Below are 14,897 nucleotides of genomic sequence, written 5' to 3' on the forward strand. Positions count from 1 at the left end.
ATGTGCCCCCATATGCTGCCCCATAGAATATGCCCCATATACAGCTTCATAGACTATGCCCCCATATGCTGCCCTATAGAATATGCCCCCATATGCTGCTCCATAGAATATATCCACATATGCTGCCCACAAAAGATGCTCCATAGATTATGCCCCAATAAAATGCTCCATAGATTATGCCCGATATGATGCTCCATAGATTGTGCCCTCATATGTTGATCCATAGAATATAACCCCATATGCTGCCTCATAGAATATGCCCAATATTGTGCTCCATAGACTATGCCCCCATATGCTGCCCCATAGAATATGCGCCCATATGCTGCCCCATAGAATATGCCTCCATCTGCTTCTCCATAGAATATGCTGCCATATCCTGCCCCCTTAGGCTGCTCCATGTATATGCCCCCTTATGCTGCTCCATAGAATATGCCCCCATATGCTGCCCCATAGAATATGCCCCCATTTGCTGCCCCATATAATATGCCCCATATGCTGCCCCATAGAATATGCCCCCAATATGCTGCCCCCATAAGATGCTCCATAGATTATGCCCCAATAAGATGCTCCATAGATTATGCCCCTATAAAAAGCTCCATACTCCATAAATTATTCCCAATATGATGCTCCATACATTATTCCCTCATATGCTGCTCCATAGATTATGCTTTCATATGCTGCTCCATAGATTATGCCTCCATATTCTGCCCCATAGAATATGATCCCATATGCTGCTCCATAGAATATGCCCCCATATGCTGCACCATAGAATATGCCCCTTTATGCTGCTCCCATATGCTGCCCCATAGAAAATGCCCCCATATGCTGCTCAATAGAATATGCCCCATATGCTGCCCCATAGAATATTCCCCCATATGCTGCCCCCATAAGATGCTCCATAGATTATGCCCCAATAAGGTGCTCCATAGATTATGCCCCTATAAAAAGCTCCATAGATTATGCCCGATATGATGCACCATAGATTATGCCCTCATATGCTGCTCCATAGATTATGCCCCCATATGCTGCCCCATAGAATATGCCCCCATATGCTGCTCCATAGAATGTGCCCCCAAATGCTGCCTCATAGAATATGCCCCATATACAGCTCCATAGACTATGCCTCCATATGCTGCCCTATAGAATATGCCCCCATATGCTGCTCCATAGAATATATCCACATATGCTGCCCACAAAAGATGCTCCATAGATTATGCCCCAATAAAATGCTCCATAGATTGTGCCCGATATGATGCTCCATAGATTGTGCCCTCATATGTTGATCCATAGAATATGACCCCATATGCTGCCTCATAGAATATGCCCAATATTGTGCTCCATAGACTATGCCCCCATATGCTGCCCCATAGAATATGCACCCATATGCTGCTCCATACAATATGCCTCCATCTGCTTCTCCATAGAATATGATGCCATATCCTGCCCCCTTAGGCTGCTCCATGTATATGCCCCCTTATGCTGCTCCATAGAATATGCCCCCATAAGATGCTCCATAGACTATGCCCCAATAAGATGCTCCAAAGATTATGCCCCCATAAAATGCTCCATAGATTATGCCCGATATGATGCTCCATAGATTATGCCCCCATATGCTGTTCCATAGATTATGCCCCCATATGCTACCCCATAGAATATGCCCCCATATGCTGCCCCATAGAATATGCCCCCATATGCTGCCCCATATAATATGCCCCATATGCTGCCCCATAGAATATGCCCCCAATATGCTGCCCCATAAGATGCTCCATAGATTATGCCCCAATAAGATGCTCCATAGATTATGCCCCTATAAAAAGCTCCATACTCCATAAATTATTCCCGATATGATGCTCCATACATTATTCCCTCATATGCTGCTCCATAGATTATGCCCTCATATGCTGCTCCATAGATTATGCCTCCATATTCTGCCCCATAGAATATGATCCCATATGCTGCTTCATAGAATATGCCCCCATATGCTGCACCATAGAATATGCCCCTTTATGCTGCTCCCATATGCTGCCCCATAGAATATGCCCCCATATGCTGCTCAATAGAATATGCCCCCATATGCTGCCCCATAGAATATGCCCCCATATGCTGCCCCCATAAGATGCTCCATAGATTATGCCCCAATAAGGTGCTCCATAGATTATGCCCCTATAAAAAGCTCCATAGATTATGCCCGATATGATGCACCATAGATTATGCCCTCATATGCTGCTCCATAGATTATGCCCCCATATGCTGCCCCATAGAATATGCCCCCATATGCTGCTCCATAGAATGTGCCCCCAAATGCTGCCTCATAGAATATGCCCCATATACAGCTAAATAGACTATGCCTCCATATGCTGCCCTATAGAATATGCCCCCATATGCTGCTCCATAGAATATATCCACATATGCTGCCCACAAAAGATGCTCCATAGATTATGCCCCAATAAAATGCTCCATAGATTATGCCCGATATGATGCTCCATAGATTGTGCCCTCATATGTTGATCCATAGAATATGACCACATATGCTGCCTCATAGAATATGCCCAATATTGTGCTCCATAGACTATGCCCCCATATGCTGCCCCATAGAATATGCGCCCATATGCTGCCCCATTGAATATGCCTCCATCTGCTTCTCCATAGAATATGCTGCCATATCCTGCCCCCTTAGGCTGCTCCATGTATTTGCCCCCTTATGCTGATCCATAGAATATGCCCCCATAAGAAGCTCCATAGACTATGCCCCAATAAGATGCTCCATAGATTATGCCCCCATAAAATGCTCCATAGATTATGCCCGATATGATGCTCCATAGATTATGCCCCCATATGCTGTTCCATAGATTATGCCCCCATATGCTGCCCCATAGAATAAGACCCCATATACTGCTCCATAAAATATGCCCCCATGTGCTACTCCATAGATTATGCCCCATATGCTGCTACATAGGATATGCTGCCCCATAGGATATGCTCTTTATGCTGCCCCATAAGATATGCCCCCATATGCTGCTCAATAGAATATGCCCCCAAATGCTGCTCAATAGAATATGCCCCCATATGCTTCTCCATAGAATATGCACCATATGCTGCTCCATAGACAATGCCCCCATATGCTGCTCTATAGATTATGCCTCCATATGCTGACCCATAGAGTATGCCCCCATATGCTGCCCCATAGAATATGCCCCTTATGCTGCTCCATAGACTATGCCCCCATATGCTGCTCCAAAGAATATGCCCCCATATGCTGCTCCATAGAAAATGCTGCCATATGCTGCACCCATAGGCTGCCCCATAGACTCTGCCCCCGTATGCTGCTCCATAGAATATGCCCCCATATGCCGCCCTCATAAGATGCTCCACAGATTATGCCCCAAGATGCTCCATAGATTATGCCCCCATAAAATGCTCCATAGATTGTGCCCGATATGATGCTCCATAGATTATTCCCCCATATGCTGCTCCATAGATTATGCCCCATATGCTGCTCCATAGATTATGCCCCCATTTGCTGCCCCATAGAATATGACCCCATATGCTGCCCCATAGAATATGACCCCATATGCTGCCCCAAAGAATATGACCCCATATGCTGCCCCATAGACTATGCCCCATTATGCCGCTCCATACAATATGCCCCCATATGCTGTCCCCATATGCTGCCCCATAGAATATGTCTATAACACACCTCTCTTCTGTGATTGGTTATGCATGACATTTATACCTACCTCTCTCCTTTTGGCTTCACCCCCTGACAAAGGCAGTGTGCCGAAATGCACGTTAGGTAGTGTGCCCATCCAGGAGACCAGGAGCATTCTACTTTACTCTGTAAGTTACTTGGTATTTTTAGCATTTTGTACTGACTAATTGTTTTCATATACCTTAACTCCTGGCGGTTCATTGTGTGATGTGGATACACTGACACCCGGTGGTGTCTTTTTGCACTGTTGCACTTTACTATTTTGCCAATGATGATTCCTTGTAACATATGGCTTTTTTTGCACATTTGATATATAGTCATTAATTGATTTTTTTTCTGCACTATACACATGTTGAGTCTGTGACACTATTTTTGTTTTAAACATTTCTTCACATTATTGCTCACTAAGATGTAATCCACATTACATTATTTTTAATCTGTTATACTTAATAAAAATTGATAATATTCTGAACTATTTTGGACTTTCGGTCGGGTCTTTTACTGTGTTTTATGTTGGATTTTCCAATTGTCCATAATCATAGAATCATAGAATCGTAGAGTTGGAAGGGACCCCCTGGGCCATCTGGTCCAACCCCCTGCTCAAAGCAGGATTCGCTAAATCATCCCAGTCAGATGTCTGTCCAGCCTCAAAGAATCATAGAATCGTAGCGTTGGAAGGGACCTCATTTTATCCAATAAGGTCCATTTCTCAGTATTGCTGTCAATAAGGGGTATTTTAAGATAGAATATTTGATATACTGCACCTTTATATAAATTACCGTAAATACTCGTGTATAAGCCGATCCCCTCTGATTTTGCCACAAAAAACTGGGAAAACTTATTTACTTGCGTATAAGCCTAGGGCGGAAAATTCAGCAGCTACTGGTAAATTTCAAAAATAAAAATAGATACCAATAAAAGTAAAATTAATTGAGGCATCAGTAGGTTAAATGTTCTTGAATGTCCATATTGAATCAGGAGCCCCATATAATGCTCCATACAGTTCATGATGGTCCCCATAAGATGCTCCATACTAAATACACCCCATATAATGCTGCACAAAGGTTAAAAATGCCCCCATAAGATGATCCATAGATTATGCCCCATAAGATGCTCCATAGTATAATATGCCCCATATAATGCTCCATAAAGGTTATGGCCTCATAAGATGCTCCACAGATTATACCCACATAAGAAGCTCCATAGATTATTCCCCCATAAGATGCTCCATAGATTATGACTCCATAAGATGCTCCATAGATTATGTCCCAATAAGATGCTCTATAGATTATGCCCTCATAAAATGCTGCACAAACTATGCCCCCATATGCTGCCCATAGAATATAACCCCATATGCTGCCCCATAGAATATGCCCCATATGCTGCTCCATAGATTATGCCCCCATATGCTGCCCCATAGATTATGCCCCCATATGCTGCCCCCATAGAATATGCATCCATAGGCTGCCCCCATAAGATGCTCCATCAATTATGCCCCAATAAGATGCTCCATAGATTATGCCCTCATTTGCTGCTCCATAGATTATGCCCTCATTTGATGCTCCATAGATTATGCCCCCATATGCTGCCCCATAGAATATGACCCCATATGCTGCTCCATAGAATATGCCCCCATATGCTGCCCCAGAGAATATGCCCCATATGCTGCCCCATAGACTATGCCCCCAAATCCTGCCCCATAGACTATGCCCACATATGCTGCCTCAGAGACTATGCCTCCATATGCTTCCCCATAGGATATGCCCCATATGCTGCCCCATAGAATATGCACCCATATGCTGCCCCATATAATATGCCCCCATATGCTGCCCCATAGACTATTCCCCCATATGCTGCTCCATAGAATGTGCCCTCATATGCTGCTCCATAGTATATGCCCCATATTGTGCTCCATAGAATATTCCCCCATATGCTGCTCCATAGAATATTCCCCCATATGCTGCTCCATAGAATATGCCCCCATTTGCTGCTCCATAGAATATGCTCCCAGTTGCTGCTCCATAGAATATGCCCTCATATGTTGCTTCATAAAATATGCCCCCATATGCTGCTCCATAGAATATGCCCCCATATGCTGCCCCATAGAATAAGCCCCCATATGCTGCCTCCATATGCTGCCCCATAGAATATGCCCCCATATGCTGCCCCATAGGATATGCCCCCATATGCTGCTCCATAGAATTTGCCCACAAATGCTGCCCCATAGAATAAGCCCCCATATGCTGCCCCATAGAATATGCCCTCATGCTGTCCCATAGAATATGCCCCCATATGCTGCCTCCATATGCTGCCCCATAGAATATACCCCATATGCTTCTCCATAGAATATGCCCCCATATGCTGCTCCATAGAATGTGCCCCATATGCTGCTCCATAGACTATGCCCCATATGCTGCTCAATAGGATATGATCCATATGCTACCCCATAGACTATGCCCCCATATGCTGCTCCATAGACTATGCCCCCATATGCTGCTCCATAGACTATGCCCCCATATGCTGCTCCATAGGCTATGCCCCCATATGCTGCCCCATAGAATATGCCCCCATATGCTGCCCCCATAAGATGCTTCATATATTATGCCCTCATATGCCGCTGCTGCTGCAAAAAAATGCCATACTCACCTCTCCTGCTCAGAACCCGGCACCTGAGATATTCACCTATCCGGGGTCCATCGATGCTCACTGCTGTCTGCCGCTTCCTGTGTCAGTGACTGTTCAGCCAGCAGAGGGCGCAGCGTGCACTAACCATGTCACCGCGCCCTCTGCTGCCTAAATGTCACTGACACAGGACGCAGCAGACAGCGGTGAGCAGCGATGGACCCCGAACAGGTGAATATCGCTATACTTACCCCCTCCTGGCGCGGTCTCTGCAGCCCCGCTTCTCCATGGTCTCCCTTCCTGCCTTTAGCGTTCATGTGATACCACTCATTACACTCATGAATATGCGCATATTCATGAGTTTAATGAGCGGTACCATGTGACCGCCGAAGGCAGGAAGGGAGACCTTGGAGAAGCAGGGGAGTGCTGCAGAGACCGCGCCGGGGAGTGGTAAGTATGATCTCTGACACCCCTGCTCCCCCGCCGATCCCAAGGTATATGACTCATGTATAAGCCGAGAGGGGGACTTTCAGCCTAAAAAAAAAATGGGCTGAAAATCACGACTTATACACAAGTATATACGGTACCTTCTTTGCACACTGAGTCTGGGTCCCCTTTTCTCGTCAATTGTGTTCATGGTCCATTCATGGTCTAAGTATGGAAGCCTTCTCCTACAGCCGGTGTATGGGCTGGGGGAAGGAATAGCGGCAATGACTGTTGATGGTGTATGTGCCCCTTAGGCTCAGATGTCATTCATATGTTACCTGAAGACTTGAAAAACATGAAATGCATGTCTCTAAGAACTATCACATCTGTATTAATGTTAACTGAGAAGGACGGGAGAGCAACCATCTCTGCCTAGTTAGGGAAATCACTCACTTCTAGGGCTCGTTTAGTTCGGACGAATTCCATTTCTGATTTTCACAGATAGCACTCGTATCCATATTATTCTATGGGACTGTGCACATGTCCAATTATTTTCTTGGATCGAGTGGTCAGAGTAAAAAGTCGCGGCATGCACAATTCCCCTCCAAGAATCAGATGGCACTGGCCCATTGAAGTCTGTGGGTCCGTGAAAAAAAATCGGACCTCACTTATTTGACATACAATAATTGAAAAGGTGGAGAAACTTTTTTTTTCTCCATCGCCGAGAATATTGTGTCCCGTATTGATCAGAGTCTGATTGGCATGATCGGACCGTTTTTCTCAAATGGAGAGAAAACAGCCGTGTTACCTGGCCTTGCTCCAATTAACACCTTATTGAGACGTCCATTGGTCATGTACAAGTTCTGTCCTGGATTTTCACAGATTATAATGGGTTCAGGTTCTATAATGCTGTTCACAAGTCCGTGTTTTTTTTTTTTTTGTGGACAGTGAGTCTGGAAAAAATCACGGTGACTCGTCCGTTTTTTATCAAAATTAACCACACAAGTGTACGGGTCCTCCATGAAGAATCACAGATGGCATCAGTGTGCTTTGTCTCCTGACTGTTTTTAACAAGTGGGCAGGAGAACCTTTACAATTTTTTTTTTGTTTGCTTCATGTAGGTAAATCGCTGATTAAACTGATTTTAAAAATGGACTCTGATGAAATTTTGTTTTTTTTCTGCGTACGAGAAAAATCACTGGCATCTGAATGACACCCAAGGGGCATTCAGGGCCTGATGCAAGTGATGTTTTGTAACCATGTGCCAGGTCAATGGATCGTTACTGTATAGTGGGTGTGTAATTTGTGTAAAATTATAAAGTTTTATGACCCGATAGAATTTTTTTTTTTCATGGTATATTTGTCGGTAAGTACAATAATGCCTGGAAAATGGAACCTGTGAATTTATTGCATCACACTGATTACGGGTGATGATTGTGGGTTGCTGGATTCCCATTAATTTGCTCATGGGGTTTTCTCAGTCGCTTCATTGGGGGATACAGGAACCATGGGTTAATGTGCTGCCTCCTGGAGGTCAACACTAAGAATGCATCTTAGAAAAAAGGTGGACTCCTCCTCACCGGGCTACACCTGGGCCGCAAACACCCAACTATTCCGGCAATACAGAACCAACACCCTCCCAAACAAGGAAAGGTGCTGTGTTCCCAAATAATGGCTAAGAGAAAGGGATTTTACGGGGAGAGAAGACCAGAAATCTTTTGGAGAGGACCAGTAATCTTTATTTTTGCAGACTCCCTGGAGAAATGTTACAAGATCTTATCTATACTAATGAATAACATCATAGGATTGTCAGGGTAGATTTGACGTTTATGACTCTTCCTCCATGTTGGGTCTATAGGAATATGACATGGCGATAGACAGGCAATAGCTGTTGGCTGACAATTGTGAGCCCCAAATATCCTATAAACAAGCACTTAATCACAGAATATTCTAAAACCCAGCCATGGCATACGGCGGACATCATGCAGCACAAATCCTTTACAATGGACTTTATGTCCACATCGATCAATCAAATTCCAACCTTCAGTTTTTCATTACTGGTTCAAAAAGAGTTGAATGAATACCTGGGGCCATGTATTATAAAGTTAGAGCCTAGTGACGCTTTCTTCTATTCACGTTTCTTTTTTTTTTATTTTCAGAAATTGTCGATGGGAATGCTAAAATGGCCCAAGGAATGATTTTGACCATTATCCTCCGTTTTGCTATACAAGACATTTCCGTTGAAGGTACTTTATGCCCAATATATATTATGTCCGTGTTTCCTGCATGGCAGGAGCGTAGCAATAGGAGTCACAGATTTTGCGGAATTATTTCGCCATCCCCTGTGCAGTAGGAGAACACCGCCACTATCCTTATGCAGTAGGAGAACACCGCCACTATCCTTATGCAGTAGGAGAACACCGCCACTATTGTAAGAAAGACATGATGGTTGAGATGTTCACCCTCGTATATATTTTGCACTTGGGCTCTGAAGGTTACAGCTTTGCAGTCTGTATACAAAACATCATGTGCAGGATCACACATGTTCAACAGGCATTATACTTGTGCTGATGTCAGAAACCTTTAGTCTAGTATTGATTGATAAGGGTGTCCTAAACTATTGCCACATTACCCTAAAATGCACTAATGTATAGTACTGCCAAAGCTTCATTTCTCCCAGAGGCTGAAGGTCGGGGATAAATATTGGTATAGCACATTAGCAGGGCTTTAAAGGGAATTTGTCAGTAGGATCTACCCTGCTAAACCGTCTATATGGGCATGTAGGTCATAGGAAGCTGTATAAAATGACACCTTGATATCTGCGATCAGATGTCTTATTCCAGAGAAATCAATGTTTTTCTTAATATGTAAATAAGCTGTTAAGATCTATGGGATGGACATAGATCTACCTGAGAATCTGTCTCCAGAGATTATTTTAACACCTTCACCTTTAACAGCTATTTTCCGTTTTTTTCCCCCACTCTTTCTTGAGCTGTACATTTTTTTTTTTTTTCCATCCACATAGTCATATGAGGGCTTGATTTTGGCAGGACAAATTGTACTTTTGAATAATACCATTAATTTTATCATGTGATACACTGGCAAGCAAGGAAAAAAATTCCAAGTGTGTTGAAATTGCAAAAAAAAAGTGCAATTGCACAATTTTTTTTTTTAAATGGACTACGTTCACTACATGGTAAAACTGACTGACCATTATGATTCTCCGGGTCAGTACAATTACTCAAATATCAAACATGTATAGTTTGTTTGTTTAAGTGGTGAGAAAAATTCAAAAATTTGTAAAAAAAAAAAGCTAAAAATGTGCTTTAGTCGCCGTTTTTTAAGACCCGTAACCCATATTTTCAACTTTTGGAGGGCTGTGTCACAGCTTATGTTTTGTGCCCAGAGCTGTTTTTTACTGATACCTTTTTGGGGTAGATACAATGCTCACCCATAGCCTGGCTGCCCTGGTGGCTAAACACGTCGCCTTCGTAGTTGGCATGCCCACAGAGCCTCGATTGTTCTGACTGCAGAAGACGAGTTGGATCTTAATCTAGGCAACATTGGCATGGTATCACCAGGACACCATGACTATTCAGCATGCCAGAACTGCCCAGATGACTATTGGTGAACGGACAAACTGTTTTATTATTTATTCTCACTTCCTCCAATAATACATCAGTGTATCCTGACAATAGCTCGTTAAAGTGTTATTTACAAAAATTAATGTTATACCCTGTGTCACGCACAGTGTAGGACAGACTAAGTGCAACACAAAGTGATAAGGGGAAGGGGGGCCCCCTAGTCAGATCTAACTTCACCCTGTCTTCCCTAAGAAAGCCTAAATGGGTTCCGCACGTATCACTGAGCAGGAAACCTAGTCCCTGTCAAACCCTAGAAATAGAACCTGCTTAGGGAAAGAAGGGGTAAATTCTGGTTGAACCCCACTAACACTAAAGACAGCTAGGATACACAAAACAAGGGGAACAAGAAACACAGTCGTCCTCCAAACTCCAATGAGTAAGGGTCGCCCTCCCAGGGCTGTGGGGTACTCGGTACCGGGCCAGTCACAGCGGGATGTGTCACAGCGGTGGTGACCAGGTCCGTGGCCCTGGGCGCCCAAGTAATGGGGCAATTGAAATGGTGGAATGTAGTTAATTGAATGATAGTTTGTGACGCCACCTGTGGTGTTCGGCAAGTGAGGTGTTACGCCGACGCTGCATGCAGATCCTCTGGGACTGGTGGTGTGTTGCAGCCAAGATGGTGAAGCTCCCCACAGGTGGAGCTGTCGTCCCAGGGCAGTGTAGATGTAGGGGTAGAAGAGAGGCACAGGCAGTGTAGAAGCTGGTACCCAGATGTAGCGGTGCCAGGTGTGTTGAATGGAGGACACCAGGGCTTGTATTTCCAAAGCTTTACTCACAGTCTGTAGTACACACAGGTGCCTGCCTCCGTGCTGTGTCCTCCGGGTCAGGGACTCGGTCAACCTCCAGGCCAGATGGAATGCTCCCTTCCAACACTCCGCCAACATGTGCCTTTCTGAACGTCTCCTCTATAGCGCCTTTAAGTGTGAAGTACTCCTAGTACTGAGTTACACTGGAGTTCCTCCTGACAGATGTTCCCAAGAACTTTCCTTGTACGGCAGACAGCTGTAGCCTGCTTAGGGGACTCCTTGCTTCTTAAGTCCCGGCTCACTATCAATGTTGCTGTTGTGCCCCCAAGTCTGAGATGGGAGTAGTGCATTTCCAGCCCACTACTCCACCAGTGTCTGCTGCAGAACCATTAGTGTCCATACAACCTCAGGGACCGGGCCCCGGCCTTGCGCTTAGAACTTCTAGGCAGGGTTCTTCCTCTAACCCACGTCCTCTGTTCCCTTTTACTCCTACGTTCCGAACTAGTCTTTCCTTCTTATGGAAGATCAGGTTTCTGTTCAATGTCTTTCTCCTTCTTTCCTTTCCCGTGCCAGCAGATCCAAGTCACTGACTGACTGAAATCCTAAACCTTCCCACTCTTTTATGTATTCTAACTCCACCCGCCTCCCAGCACGATTAGTGTTCCAAGCAGGGAGCCACCAAAGGTGCTCTGCTACACTCCAAGCAGGGAGCCGCAATGTGGCTTTGCTGAACTACTGTGTTGTGTGGGATGCAAGTGTTGGAGCATGGTCAGGAGCCTCCAACCTACCTGGATGGTGGGGTACCACACCTCAGGAGGAGGTGCAGTACCTCTGTGGCAACTGAACCCTTAGGGGCGCCACAAGTACGCTAGCCGACTGCTGCAGCTCTAATTCTCAATAGGGAAGTGCAAATAGAAAATATCACTCACAACTCCCAACAGCAAATTGGGAGTTATAAACACCCTGACCCAGGTGGCACCTTTAAGGCCAGGAGAGGTGGCCAATAGTCTGCAAGGCCAACCTCTGAGACCTTCTGCAGCCAGATGCAGTGCTACTGTCTGCAGTCTCTGACACACCGTTGACACCCTGATTGCTGGGGGAATGACTGTTAGGACCCCAACGATCCCAAGATCTGGGCTTTGGAAACCCCCAAGACCAGGGCTAGGTGGTGAATGGAGCAGCGGTGCACATGCGTAGGCTCCACTCCATTCATTGTCTGTGGGACTGCTGTAACACCAGTACTCAGCAGGGGGAAAGCTTGATTTTTTTATTTTTTTTTAAAGAGTAACCCTTTAATGGAAGGTTCTGAAAAATCGCTTCAATAACATATTTCATTTTATTGATCTTGTGTTTAACCTGAATGGCATAACGATATTGAATCCTGTCTTGTTCTTTTTCTTTATCCTTGTGACATTGTTTAGTACTACTGTACAACAGCATAGGACAGAAATGTATGTACTAAACATGGGTTGCATTTACGCTAGCCAATTATTGGGAACAAGAGTTCCTTTGAACACTTGCTTCCTGATAATCATTCAATGTAAACCAGCTGCTAATCATCCAACGCAGAGCAAAATTCTTAATCATCAGGTGAAAAGGTTTTTGGAGTTTGAAAATCATCATTCTCGGCAGCACATTGTTCTGTGTAAAGAGATGTGCTGCCGAGAACAATTCTATTTTATGTGCACGCAACGAGTGAGCTATCAATCTTTCTGTATACAAGTACACACTCAAAAGTATTGGTGCCTAATTAAAGCTTGTACTTGAAGTTTACGTAAAATCCGGTGCAATCCCTTCTCTGCTCACGGCAGGTTTGTGTTTAATGGGATCAGGACACTCAAGGTGAAGACGTCATGATTATTATGACTTTTCTGCTTCAGGACTTCCTAATGCTTTTATTTCTAAGCTGTTGCGTCAGATCATGTGTAGCGACTGCATCATGTCAGTGTGAACATGTACAAACACCTACATTCACACACAGTCCCTTAGGACATAATGCATGCTTCGTATCCGGGGGACATTATGTGTATCTCATCTTCTCAGTTTGTGAACGACTAGATGATCAACATTAATGTCTGTTTCAATAAGAATGTAATTTTTTTCCACCTAAGATCCAAAAGTACCTGAAAGTCCCGGAGAATACCCTCTTGTGTGAAACCCTTTTTTTTTTTTTTTTTTAAAAGGAGGTTATGCACAGTGGTCAATCCCACTTAGATGGATCGCCCCCAAAAGAAACTGACTGGTCATGGGGCGATGCCTCCATCAGTGAAATTGGTTGTCCTGTGAAAACAAGTTGTCACCCATCGGTGGGATAGGAATGGGTGGGGATCGACTGCTGGCACCTGCAGGGATCGGCGCAATGGGGAACTTTTGTCCTTGTTAGAATGAAGCAGCAAAACTCGTGCTCGCCCGCTGCTCCATCTATTCCCTATTGGGCTTCCGCTCGGCTTTTTTTTATTCGCCTCATAGAGAGCAAATGGAGCGACTGTCGTGTGTTCGACCGGCTGTTTAATTTCTTAACAGCGTTAAAAATTCTACTGACGATCTGCACAGGATGAATGAAATAGAACAGAAAGGACTTCACACAAGAGACAACAGAAAGGCCAACGTTTCAGGTTATACGTTAGACTTCTGTCCACCCCAACAAGTTTGCAGTAGTTCGCTTTAAAAGAGAACCTGTCGGCACGATTTTGTAATTTGCAGTAAAGACATAGCTGTAATACTGATTACACTGATACCTTCGGTGAAGAAATGGTTCATGTTTAATCACCATTTGAAGTTTTCTGCTAACTAGATTTTGGTGTACAGGGGCCGGACTGTGTACTGGGTCTTCTCCTTCCTGTCTGCGATTCCCCGGCCCCTCTACAACCTCCAGTCTGGGAATGACAGGTCACTGTTAAGATTTCATACAGACCAGGGACAGATAGAGTGCTGAAGAATCACAAACCGGGAGGAGAAGACCCCGTGCACAGTCCAGCCCCTGTACACCAAAATCTAATTAGCACAAAACCTCATATGGTGATTAAAGAAGAACCACAAAGCCGATTTCCTCACCAAAGGTGTCAATTTAATCAGTATTGCAGCGCCATTACAGCCATGTCTTGACTATACATTAGAAAATAATGCTGACAGACTCTTTAACATTACCCATTACTCTCCTGGCCAACTGCTATATCAGAAATATTTTGCTCTATTTATAAAATAATGTGTGTCACGAGGTTCAATGTTCCATTCACAATCACTGTTTATATCTGCTACATCGCGTTTTGTCACTGTTTTTACATTTGACTGTGTTTCCATCTCATATACTGAATCAACATGCTTTAAACCTTTTCTTGACAGACATTGTTGGGACGGCTCGCTCTGATGAGAAGGCCATCATGACCTACGTTTCTCGCCTCTGTCACGCCTTTTCAGGAGCCCAGAAGGTATCCCAGGGTTCCAATATCTCTCCAATCAGCACATTGTTCCTGTCGCTAATGTGCAAATCTTTCTTCCTTTCTCTGTTTTTAGCATCAGGATATCCTTCCTCTGTCTTAGAGAAGTTCAGGATAGTCACTAAGCACAAATATTCTTTCTTCCAGTACATCCTAGTTTGTATCATTTCTCTATAGCCACCAATAGGCTCCTAATTTCAGATTATAATGGGGAATTGTTGTGCAAATCTGTTATGGTCACCATATGGTAATATTACATGAGCATTGTATGGTTGCATTTACATGTGTGTTATAGTTGCTGCTATCATGTAAC

The 14,897-nt window shown here is 44.3% G+C and overlaps 1 long non-coding RNA gene across 1 annotated transcript; it reads left to right on the plus strand.

Moving 5' to 3' along the window:
• Positions 1 to 3,749: 3,749 nt before the first annotated feature.
• LOC141055555 (uncharacterized) lies at positions 3,750 to 14,601 on the plus strand. Its single transcript, XR_012221492.1, has 3 exons — positions 3,750 to 3,837; positions 8,917 to 9,003; positions 14,490 to 14,601. It is a non-coding gene; the product is annotated as an uncharacterized lncRNA (long non-coding RNA).
• Positions 14,602 to 14,897: the final 296 nt, after the last annotated feature.

The sequence above is a fragment of the Dendrobates tinctorius genome, unplaced genomic scaffold, assembly GCF_039654945.1.
Source record: "Dendrobates tinctorius isolate UK_male_01 unplaced genomic scaffold, ASM3965494v1 ptg000186l, whole genome shotgun sequence".
Classification (NCBI taxonomy): Eukaryota; Metazoa; Chordata; class Amphibia; order Anura; family Dendrobatidae; genus Dendrobates; species Dendrobates tinctorius.